Raw genomic sequence first — 11,524 nt, 5'->3', positions numbered from 1 at the left:
AATCCCTGAACTTCTTTGTCAGAGAAGCCAACTTCTTTCCTTACCCTCTCCCCTTATCTTCTGCCTCAACTCATCTTTCTCCAAATAAAAAGGCTGTCAAAAAGGCAAAAGTATAATAGGGGCATTTGCCTCACAAGCTGACACCAACTCTCCTCAGGCCCTGCCCTCACCACCTGTCATCACCTCCAGGCCAATAACAAGGATTAGCCCAGTTAGAGAGACACGAGTGCTGCTCATGAGGAGACAGGCTATACACAAAGAGAACTGCAAGATCACCCCAAACAGGAGGAAGGGAAGCATGAGGATGAATTTTAAGAGTATTAGACAAGGGAGGATAAGTATTACACTCATATAAGCTGATTTCAGTGACATGGATGCCCTAACTCAAAATTTGGGGCTTAATGCTTTGGTGAATGAAAGCCTATAATCAATCATGGTCTTGAATTAACGAGATCAAAATACTAGAATTGCACCAACATTCTGTAAAAGAATAGGTCTGAAGGATCAGTAAATGTGAATGTTGAAATGAATTCATTATGTGCACTCTAATTAGATACTCTGTAAATATACCTTCCAAAGGAAGACCCAAGGGACACTCCCTTCACCAAGAAATTAGGAAATGCACTGATGAGTTGAGCACAAGCACAGCTAAAGGCTCTTGTAATTGTTCTCTTCTGTAGGCTAGAGAGGATAGTGGGGATGATGCAATAGATTGGGATTCCCTAACCTCAATTGCACTAATGAGATCCTATTCTCATAGGGGCCAGGTGGTATCACTGAATCATCAGATAATAGGAGGACAATTATTATCATAGGCCACAATGACAAAATGATAGAGTATTTTAATGTGTGTTAATGACTAATGAGTCACAGTGTCCCTAGATATAATATACATAGCTTGTCTACTAAAATTGCTTGATGTATGTAAGAAAAATATGTTAGGTTGCATGTACAGAAACCTAACTTACTTTGCTAGAATGGCCATCCCCAACCACTGAAACAGTTCCCAGAATTAAGCCTGTTGCCAGACCAAGAGCCCTTTGACTGAGGAGGCGGCCAAATTCTTTTGAGTTTAGACCCCACAGTATAGCCATAAGTATATACCATTAAGTTTCTATACCATGAAACTTTAATCAAGACTTCATCATAAGAATCTAAGGCCATTTATCAGGGTGATTGTGGAAAAGAGGAAATAATCATATTTCCCTGAGGTTATTAGATACCAGCTTTGAACTAATACTGATCCCTTAGAGACTCAAAATGTGACCATGGTCTACTTGTCAAGTAGCGGACTATGGAGATGAGATGATAGATGGAGTCTTGACCCAAAATCTCCATATTATAGTGGAGACCAGATAATAGATCAAGCCTTGACCCAAGCTTATTTTAAAATGGGCCCATGCAGACTCATTGGTCCCTGACTATATCACAGAAATGCAAGTGCAGACATAACTCAGATATATTGTAAATTTAGTTCCAGACCACTTCAGCATTCACCTCCTTGTACGTCTCTAGCATAACTTTGGATGACCAGGTACACTTCAATCAGCAGTAATATTTTGAAAGTAATCTTTTTTTCTGAGCAGTAGGTCTCAACGATGGAGTTAAAATATTCAATAAACCTTGCTGTAAACAGACGTGCTGTTGTTAAGGCTTTGTTGTTCCACTGATCGAGAATAAGGAGAATAGATTTAGCATAATTCTTAAGGGTTCTGAGATTTTCTGAATGAATCATGAACATTGGCTTCAACTTAAAGTCACCAGCTATCTGAGCCCCTAACAAGAGAGTCAGTCTGTCCTTTAAAGCTCTGAAGCCAGGCATTGACTCCTTTCTAGCTATAAAAGTTCTAGATGGCATCTTCCTCCAGTATAAAGCTACTTACTTTACACTGAAGATCTGTTGTTTAATGTAGCTACCTTGATTAATTATCTTAGCTAGATCTTCTACATAACTTGCTACAGATTCTACGTTAGCACTTGTTGCTTTACCTTGCACTTTTATGTTATGAAGACAGCTTTTTACCTTAAACCTTATGAACTAGCCTCTGCTAGCTTCAAATTTTCTTCTGCAGCTTCTTCACCTTTTTCAGTCTTCATAGAATTGAATAGAGTTAGAGTCTTGCTCTGGATTAGGCCTTGGCTTAAGGGAAACTTATGGCTGGTTTTATCTTCTATCCAGACCACTAAAACTTTTTCCATTTTGACAGTAAGACGGTTTCACTTTCTTAGCACTTCTGTATTCACTGACGGCACTTTTATTTGTCTTCATGAACTTTTTCTTTGTATTCACAACTTGGCTATTTGTTTGACACAAGAGGCCTAGCTTTCAGCCTATCTTGATTTTCAACATGCCTTCCTCACTAATTTTGTTTTCAGCTTTTTATTTAATTTGAGAGACATGCAACTCTTTCTTTTGCTTGAACACTTAGAGGCCATTGTAGGGTTATTAATTGATGTAATGTTACTAATGTTGTGTCTTAGAGAATAGGGAGGCCTAAGGAGAGGAAAAGAGATGACAGAATAGATGGTCAGGAGAGCAATCACAACAGACAGAACTTAATTTATAAATTAAGTTCACTATCATCTTATACGGACATGATTAATTGTACTCCAAAATAATTAAAATGGTAACATCAATGATCATTGATCACATATTACTATAAAAATATATTAATAATGAAAAAGTTTGAAATACTGTGAAAATTACCAAAATGTGACCCAGAGACACAGTATGAGCACATGCTGTTGGAAAAGATGGTGCCAATAGTCTATAGTAATAGATGTACTCTCTGTGAAATGCAATAAAGCAAAGTGCAATAAAACAAGGTATGCCTGCATCTGTTAAAAGGCAGGTTCTTTATTTCCTTTCCATGAAGTAAGGCTATTAGGTTAAGAAGAGACAAGTGGAAGTCTTTAAAACTGACTTCTCTACACCTCCACCAAGACAGCAAAACAAAATCGATACCGTAATCTTAAGAAAATGGCAGAGAATAGGACATTCATCAAAGACTTGAGAGATGCAGAAGTAGAAATTCCTTCTAAACTCTCAATTAAATTGCCTGTTTGTATGGTGCAAAAGCCATATGGGTTGTAAAGAATGTCAGTAAATTATTAAAAACTATCTCGTTATTATAATCACCACTACAACTTTAGATGAGGTATAATTATTACAGCAAATAAACATTATCCCTGACATCAGACACAGTTATTGACTTGTTAAATGCTTTGTTTCCTTTCTTTTCTATTTCAATCAGTAAGAAAAAGCAGTAGCAGATTTGCATTTACATGACAATCTCAACAATATACTTTCACAGCCTTTCTCAGGGCTATAACAACTTTCTTGATTTCTCATAATTGTCCTAATATCCCAATTGTCCTCCTATCCCATTAGGGAATTACCTAATGTACCAGTGGAACATCACAGTGGTAAATTAATGACATCATGCTATTTAAAACTGGCCATGATGGAATGATAATCCTGTTAGATGCCTTAGTATAACATGGGCATTCCCGAGTGTAGGAGTTAAACCCTGCAAAAGTTCAAGTTTGCATACTGGATGTATTTCTCAGGCTCCAGTAATAGTCCAGAGTATGTTGGATGTTCCTTATAAAGTAACCTACTCATTTGCCATATTTATACCACCCACCATGAAGCCAAAGCACACAGCTTCATAGGTTTTGTTTTTGGTATATTAAGACCAAAATATTTTTTGGCATGTTATTCTGATTCATTTACCAAGTAACCCATGTATGTCAGTTTTGAATAAAGCCTAGAACAAGTAGACCTGTGGCAGATGAAAGCTATAGTGCAAGATACCCTTCTGCCTGGGCTTTTGTGATCCAAAGATCTCTTCATATTGGAAGCATTTATGTTAGCCACGGGTGTAGGATAGAGCCTCCAGAAGTTAAGGAAAACCACACCATAAGTTTGCTGTGGTTGATAAGGCTATGAATTCATCCTCTGCCAACATCTATTCTGCATTTGAACATAGCTTATGGCTTGCCACTGGTTGAAACTGAATGCTTGACAATGGATCACCAAGTGACTATGTGACTTGAATTTCCCATAATGAACTGAGTATTATCTATAGAACCATAAAAGTGGACATACAGAGAAACATTACCTTACGAAAGTGAAGTGGTATATAAAAGACTGAACCCAGCAGGTGTGGTGGCTCATGCCTGTAATCCCAATACTTTGAGAGGCTGAGGCAGGGGGATTGCTTGAGCCCAGGAGTTTGAGACCAGCTGTGGCAACACAGTGAGATCTCATCTGCACAAAAAAAATCAAAAATTAGCCAGGTGTGGTGGTGTGCACCTATAGTCCCAGCTACTTGGGAGGCTTAGATGGGAGGATTGCTTGAGCCTGAAAGGTCGAGGCTGCAGTGAGCCATGGTCACACCACTGCACTCCAGCCTAGGTGACAGAGCAAGACCCTATCTCAAAAATAAAACAAATAAAGTAAAATAAAAAGACTAAACCCAAAACAGTCAAGGGGACACAGGTTAATTGTACAAAGAGACCATATTATAACAACACCTGCCCATCCTGTATTTCATTGCCTCTTCCTGAGTCTACACATATGGCCTCATGTGGTATTCTCTATGACCAATTAGAAAAGAAAAGCATTGGCCTGACTCATTTATAGATCTACACCGTACACAACAAAAAGTCTGCAGATGCTGCACTGTAGATGGCAAGAAAAAATCCTGCAATAAGGCAGAATTTTGGGCAGTCTATTCTGTTGCACACTTTGTATGGAAGATGGCCTGAATTATGTATATATTCTGATTTATGAGCAATGATTAATGATAGACCAGCTGATCAGGAAATTGGAAAGTACAAAATTGGAAAATTGATAACAAATCATCAATGGAGCTCTGAAACTAAAGAGATCATTCTGATAAATGCCCGCTAAAGGTTGAGGAAACTCTAAATAAGCAAAGGGATAAGATGATTCATCTTGTAGATGCCAATCAGCCTCTTTCCCCAGCCATCCCAGTGCTTACTTAATGTACCCAGGTACAAAGTGGCCATGGAGGCATGGACGAAGGCCCACAGCATGGTCGTTCTCCATCAAAGCAAGTTCAACTACCATGATGGCCGAGTGAATTGCCAATAGAAAAGGCCCATGCTGAGCCCTCTATATGGCATCATTTCCCAGAGAGCTGTCAGCTTGCAGGGTGGTTGCACTGGGCCATGCTTCTTCTAAAGTGGGCAGCATCTTGTCCTCACAGGGGGAAACACATATTTATTTTCTTACCCGAGGTGTTTCAGTCAGTATCATTATTTGTAGACTTTAAAATGCCTCATCCATCATTGTGGTATGTCGCACAACAGTTAAGACATAAAAATACTGTTAAGACATAAAAATAAGTCTTAACACTAGACATATTTTATAAAAGAGCAATATCTTTTATGACCACAGAATTCAGTGACTTTATCACATGCCCCAACTTCCAGACGCAGCTAGCTTGATAAAGTAGTGAACTGTCCCACCAAAGGTTGAGATATAGTCCCACTTGAGAGTCAATACCCTGCCTTCAACCAACATCACCTCCCCGTGGTCAAGAGGTTCAGGAGTCAAAAGCTGGAAGTGGGAGAGGTCCCTCTCTCTCTTATCTATCTAATAACCTACTGGACATATTTTTTCTTCTTTTTCCTATGAACTTGAGTTACATGTCTTTGGAGGTTCTACTGCTCAGTGAAGAAAAGCTTCCATCAAGGCAATAAGTCATCTTCCAGAGGAATGGGATGCTAAGTCTGTCTCTATTCATTTTGAGTTTCTCATGCCTCTAAACAACAGACAGAGAAGAGGGGAGATCACTGCACTGGGTGGGGTGATTGATCCCAATTATCAGAGAGAAATTTCATTACTGCTACCCAAAACCAGCAACAGTAATTATATTTAGAACACAGGGTATTCACTGAATTGCTTCTTAATACTCCTTTGCCCCATAATCCTGGTTAATGAAAATCTGTTATGACCAAATAAAGACTTAAACACCAAGAACTCAGACTCTGCAGAAATTAAAGTTTCATTATCCTTGCAAAGTAAAGGACCCTGTTCAGCTGAGATTTTGGCAAAAGTCAAAGGGAATAAGGAATCTGTAATGGAAGAAGGCTGCTATCAATGCCCACTTAACCTCAGGATGCTACAGAGGCAGAGATTATTACAGTGCTTTATGTTTCTTTAGACAGTTTCTTTCTCCTCGTTTTTTTGTTACAAACTCAAATGAAGAAGGTGACTAGTGTTTCAAGTTTCAAGAGAAATGTGACTACTCTGACATTTCCCCATGGTGATAAAATTGCTGATGGGACTTTCTGAGTCCTCTGTTTGGGATGTTAAGGGGGAAAGGGGACAGATCGTGTTGGTTATCATCTCTCTACTTATCCAGATTAAGCACTCCCCTTTCTCTGCCCTGCTCTCCCACAGCAGGCTGATCTCTAGGTCCCACCTCCAACAAGGCTTTCATGACTTTGGCTTCAGCTAAATTGGGACCTCCATCAAAAAAACGGTAGGATATGTGATATTTTGATTTACAATAAAAATATATGTTTGGTCTTTGTCTCTGTTCCTGGCACAGGGCTCCTAAAACTCTTGGAATTGTGTAGGTTGTAAGTACAACAAAGGTGAGTGGAGCAACTTTTGTTATTCATAGTAAGCCCTTTTCACCACTCGAATTACGTTAATGAGGTGGTTTTTGGAAAGCCCACAGGATGGGGGCTGGTTGCCAGGGGAACCAACTTTGGGATGAGAGAGTTAAAACTTTCAGCCTCACTCCATCCCCCTACTTCCAGGAAGGGGAGAGGGGCTGGAAATTGACTTGTCACCAATGGCCAGTGATTAATCAAACATACCTTACAAAAACTCAAAAGGACAAAGTTTGGAGAGCTTCTGGATTGGTGAACACATATGTACTATGAAGGCAGTATGCCTAGAGAGGTCATGGAAGCCCTGTATCCCTTCCCCACATCTGGCCCTGTGCATCTCTTCCGTCTGATTATTCCTAAATTGTATTCTTTTATAACAAACTCATAGTCTGTTAATAAAATCTATTTTCCTGCGTTCTGTGATTTGTTATAGCAAGTGATCAAACCCAAGGAGGGAATTGTGGGAACCTCTGATGTACAGCTGTTGGTCAGAGCACAGGTGACAACCTGGACTTGCCATTGATCTGAACTGGGGACAGTCTTGTGGGATTGGGCCCTTACCACTTGGAAACTGATGCTATCTCCAGGTAAATTGAGTCAGAAGTGAGTTAAATTACAAGACACTCAGTTGGTGTCTGCCAAAAAGTGAGGAATTGCTTGCTGTCAGAAGTGGAAGATTGAGAGTAAGTGTGGGAGTATAGAGAGTATAGAGAAAAATAGTGGTTTTTTTCTCTTTTAGGTAGAGGAGAATAAGGTCAGGATGCTTATTTCCCTGGCTTCCTCCCTATAAAGTTGCCAAAGGCTGGCAGAGTCCCCCCACCAAGATCTTCCTCTCAATATAGCCTGCTCTGCAGGACTTTCTCTTCTTGTTGATTATGATTCACTCTCCGGCTTTATTCCTTTAGGTCTGTGGGAGTAATTGCCCTGTTGCTGCTTGCCCCGGGTTCCTGTACTACCTATCACCTGCCCACACATTTTGCAATAAGGTTTTCTCAAAGTATCCTAATTTGAATGTGCTACCTATTTCTTATTGGGAACTTAACTAATATTATTGGTAAGAAAAATTACAGCATAGATATTGGTTAATAGATAATTGAGAATATGAAAGAGACGCTGATAATCATTATTTTGACCTAAAGTTACTGTGGTGTGGTGGTTTTACAAAGTGTCTACAAACTCTCTGTGGTATTCTTTCCTTCAAGAAGTGGAGCTTGATCCCCATTCTTGAGTGTTGGTAAGACTTAGTGACTTGCCTCTAACGGATAGGATAAAACTGGAAGTGAAAGTATACAATTTCAGAGACTATGTGATAAAAAGTACGGTGAATTATTTCTTCCTCTCTTTGATCATCTGCTTTGGGGAAAGCCAGTTACCATGTCATGAAGACACGGAAGAAGCTCTGAAGAGGTACATGTGGTAAGGAGCTGAGGCCCCAGCCAATAATCATATGAGTTAGTCATCTAGGAAGATGATCCTCCAACCTCAGTCAAGCCTACCAATGACTGTAGCCTCTGCCTATATCCTGACTGCAACTACATGAGAGACCCTGCACCAGAACCACCCAGGCAAGCCAGTTCTAAATTCCTGACTCACAGAAACTGAAATAATAAATGTTTATTGTTTCGAGCCAGTAAGTTTGAAGTGATTTGTTATGTAACAATAGACATCTGATGTACTTGGCTACAACTAAGATGATCATTAATAATAACCATGGTTAATATTTATTGGATGCTTATTGTACATGAGTTACTGTGCTAAGTGTTTCATTTAATCTTCACTCATATCCTATGAAGCATGTACTATTATTAGCTTCATTTTATAGATTAGGAGCCTGAGGCACAAGGAAGTTAAATATCCTAACAAAGGACACATAACCTGCACTGTTACAAGATGCACATTTTTTCATTCTTAACATCTCTGAAATAAGGATGCCTCTTATAATCAATGATGTTTCACAATTGCTGGCAACCAGGGTGCAGTTTGATATCATTGCCATTTCATGCACATGTGTGGCCTTGGTCATAGCTGTTCATATTGTTCTTGCTTCAATCACGTATAAACATTGAGCTTAATTGCTGCTTAAAATATCTTCAAAGGAGTACACTATGACTTGGCATTAAAATTAAAAGTTATTGTATACACAAAGAGACAAAAATAGAGCAGCAGATCATAAATTTTTTATTTGAGAAACAAATATTTATCACTGGAGGAATAATAGCAAGTCCATATTTTCTTGCAGAACAATAATGCAATCCTTTATGAGATCTAAGAAAGGATAATGCTCACACACAGCTGAAGCTGTTTCTCTTTATTCCTGAGAGACACGCAAAAGGATTGCCTATCATATGCCAAGCAAGACATGATTGTAATAAATGACCAAATTCCTTGAAAAAGAAGAAAGAAACTTTAAAGCCATGAGAGAGTGTTGCAACTAATGCATGCATCATAGAGAACCACCATAAGGCATTGCTTCTTAGTTTAATTGGGGGCATTGTTTTTCTTCTTAGTGTTTAATAGAATAATAGTGTATCTTATAATTGATGATGTTTTAGAGATAAAATATGTTAAGTGGTGGGGCTGTGATTTGAATCCAGGTGACATGATTCCAGAGTTTATGCTCTTAATCACTACAAAAAGTGTCCCCTAGATGAGGGGGTTTATTGGGAGTGCTTAGGAAATGCCTAATCAATTTTGTATGATAACTTCAATGAAGGTTATTCAAACTAATTTTCATCTCTTAAAAACTTCTGGCAATTGGTTGTACAACAATGCGAATATACTTAACATTACTAAACTCTACACTTTAAAATGGCTAAGTTGGTAAATTTTATGTTATATATATTTTGCCACAATTAAAAATAAAAATAAGTAACTAACTAAAATAAATAAAATATTTGACCAGGCACAGTGGCTCATACCTAAAATTCCAGCACTGTGGGAGGCTGAGGTGGGAGGAAGGCTGGAGGCCAGGAGTTTGAGACTAGCCTAGGCAACATAGAGAGATCCTATCTCTACTAAAAATGTTTAAAAATAGCTGGGTGTGGTGGTGCACACCTGTAGTCTCCATTATTGGGAGTCTGAGGTGGGAGAATCATTTGACCCTGGGAGGTTGAGACTGCAGTAAGCAGTGATTGTGCCACTGCACTCCAGCCTGGATGACAGAGCGAGGACTTGTCTCAACATACCTAAATAAACAAATAAATAAATACAAAATAAAATATTTAACATCTCAAATACCTAATTTACTTTCTGTCTTTGAGCCATGATGGAAGTTATTAGCAGAGAGAGGAAGATGGAGTTAGGATTCTAAATCACAGTATCAAAAAGCTTTAAGTTCTACATCTTGATTAGGGTGATGAACACACAATACTTGTCAAAACTCATCAAACTGCAAACTTAAAATGAGAACATTTACTGTATATAAATCATACCTCAGCAACAACAAGTGGTTTTTGTTTTTAGACATGGTCTCACTCTGTCACCCAAGCTGGAGTGCAGTGGTGAGTGGGGCAATCGCAGCTCACTGCAGCCTTGACCTCCCAGGCTCAAGCAATTCTCCTACTTTGGTCTCCTGAGTAGATGAGACTACAGGCACATGCCATAAGCCCAGTTAATTTCTTTAATTTTTAGTAGAAATGGAGGTCTCAGTATGTTACTTAAGCTGGTCTTGAACTCCTGGCCTCAAGCAATACTGCCATGTTGACCTACCAAAGTGCTGGGATTACAGACCTGAGCCATCGTAACAAAGTTGATTTTTAAGACAGCATTGAAAACGTGGATGGAGAACCAGGCCTGGAAACAAAAAACTAGTTAACATTATTGATGATAAACTTGGAATTTGTTAAGATAATTTTCAACCTTATTTCCTTAATTCATCATATTGGCTGTCTATCTGGGCTTCATATCACAATGCATATATGAGAGAATGTACATCCTGTCTACAGTATTTCCCTAATATAGTTTCTAATATAGTTTCCCAAAAGAAGTGTTTAGCATGACTTGTTCGTGCTGATCCCACACCGGTTCCTAGGGAACAGCACACTTTTATCCAAGCATACGCAGCACATTTCATAATCCAATTCGTCAACTTAACTTTGAACAGACTATTAGCAAGTTAAGTTGACAACATTAGTTCATTCTTCACTTTCCCTTTATGAAGTAGAAAGAAAGTACAAACAAGTTTCTTTCCCTTCAAAACAAAGCAGTTGGGAAGAATTTCTCACGTCCTCATTCAGAGCAAAGAAGATGGAAATTACAGGAGTCTGTCCCCCTCAGTCTTTGGCTGCAGGAGAAAATTCTGTGCCTACATTTTCAAAGTAAGGCAGGCAACTCCTGGATTAATGAATCTCACCTCTCCTTGAGCAATTTCTCTGTTGAAAAAGATGGAAAAGGTGGAGATGCTGAAAAAGATGGAGAGTTCCACTCAGCCCCTGCCAAAGGAGCCTGGGGAGTAGACTTCCTCTAGTGCACAACTATTGGATGTGATGCAGGAAGAGAAGTTTGAAAGGGGAGGAATACAAACCCAAGTAGATGATGCTGCGCTGTGGGTTTCCCTCTGTTATGGGCCAAGCAATGCAACTGAAGACAGGAGACTGATTTTAGCCTTGGGTTACCAGCACTGGACTAGATAGTTTGGTCGTGTAGATAGTTGTAGAGCAGTTAGATAAACTGTTCACCAAGACTGGTTTACACTGAAAACAAAGTAAGGGAGAGGGTTTCAGGTCACTCTGTCTTGTGTAGAACTCTACTTTGACCACACAGTTATCCTGGATTGAATTGCCTACCATGATCTGTTACAGACCAGAGGTAAGCAGGGCTGAGCATGCACAGTATGCTCAGGGGAACAGACAGTTTTGCAGTGGGGTGGAAG

This window comes from Theropithecus gelada, chromosome 1 (assembly GCF_003255815.1).
Source record: "Theropithecus gelada isolate Dixy chromosome 1, Tgel_1.0, whole genome shotgun sequence".
NCBI lineage: Eukaryota > Metazoa > Chordata > Mammalia > Primates > Cercopithecidae > Theropithecus > Theropithecus gelada.
This window is presented reverse-complemented; position numbering follows the sequence as displayed.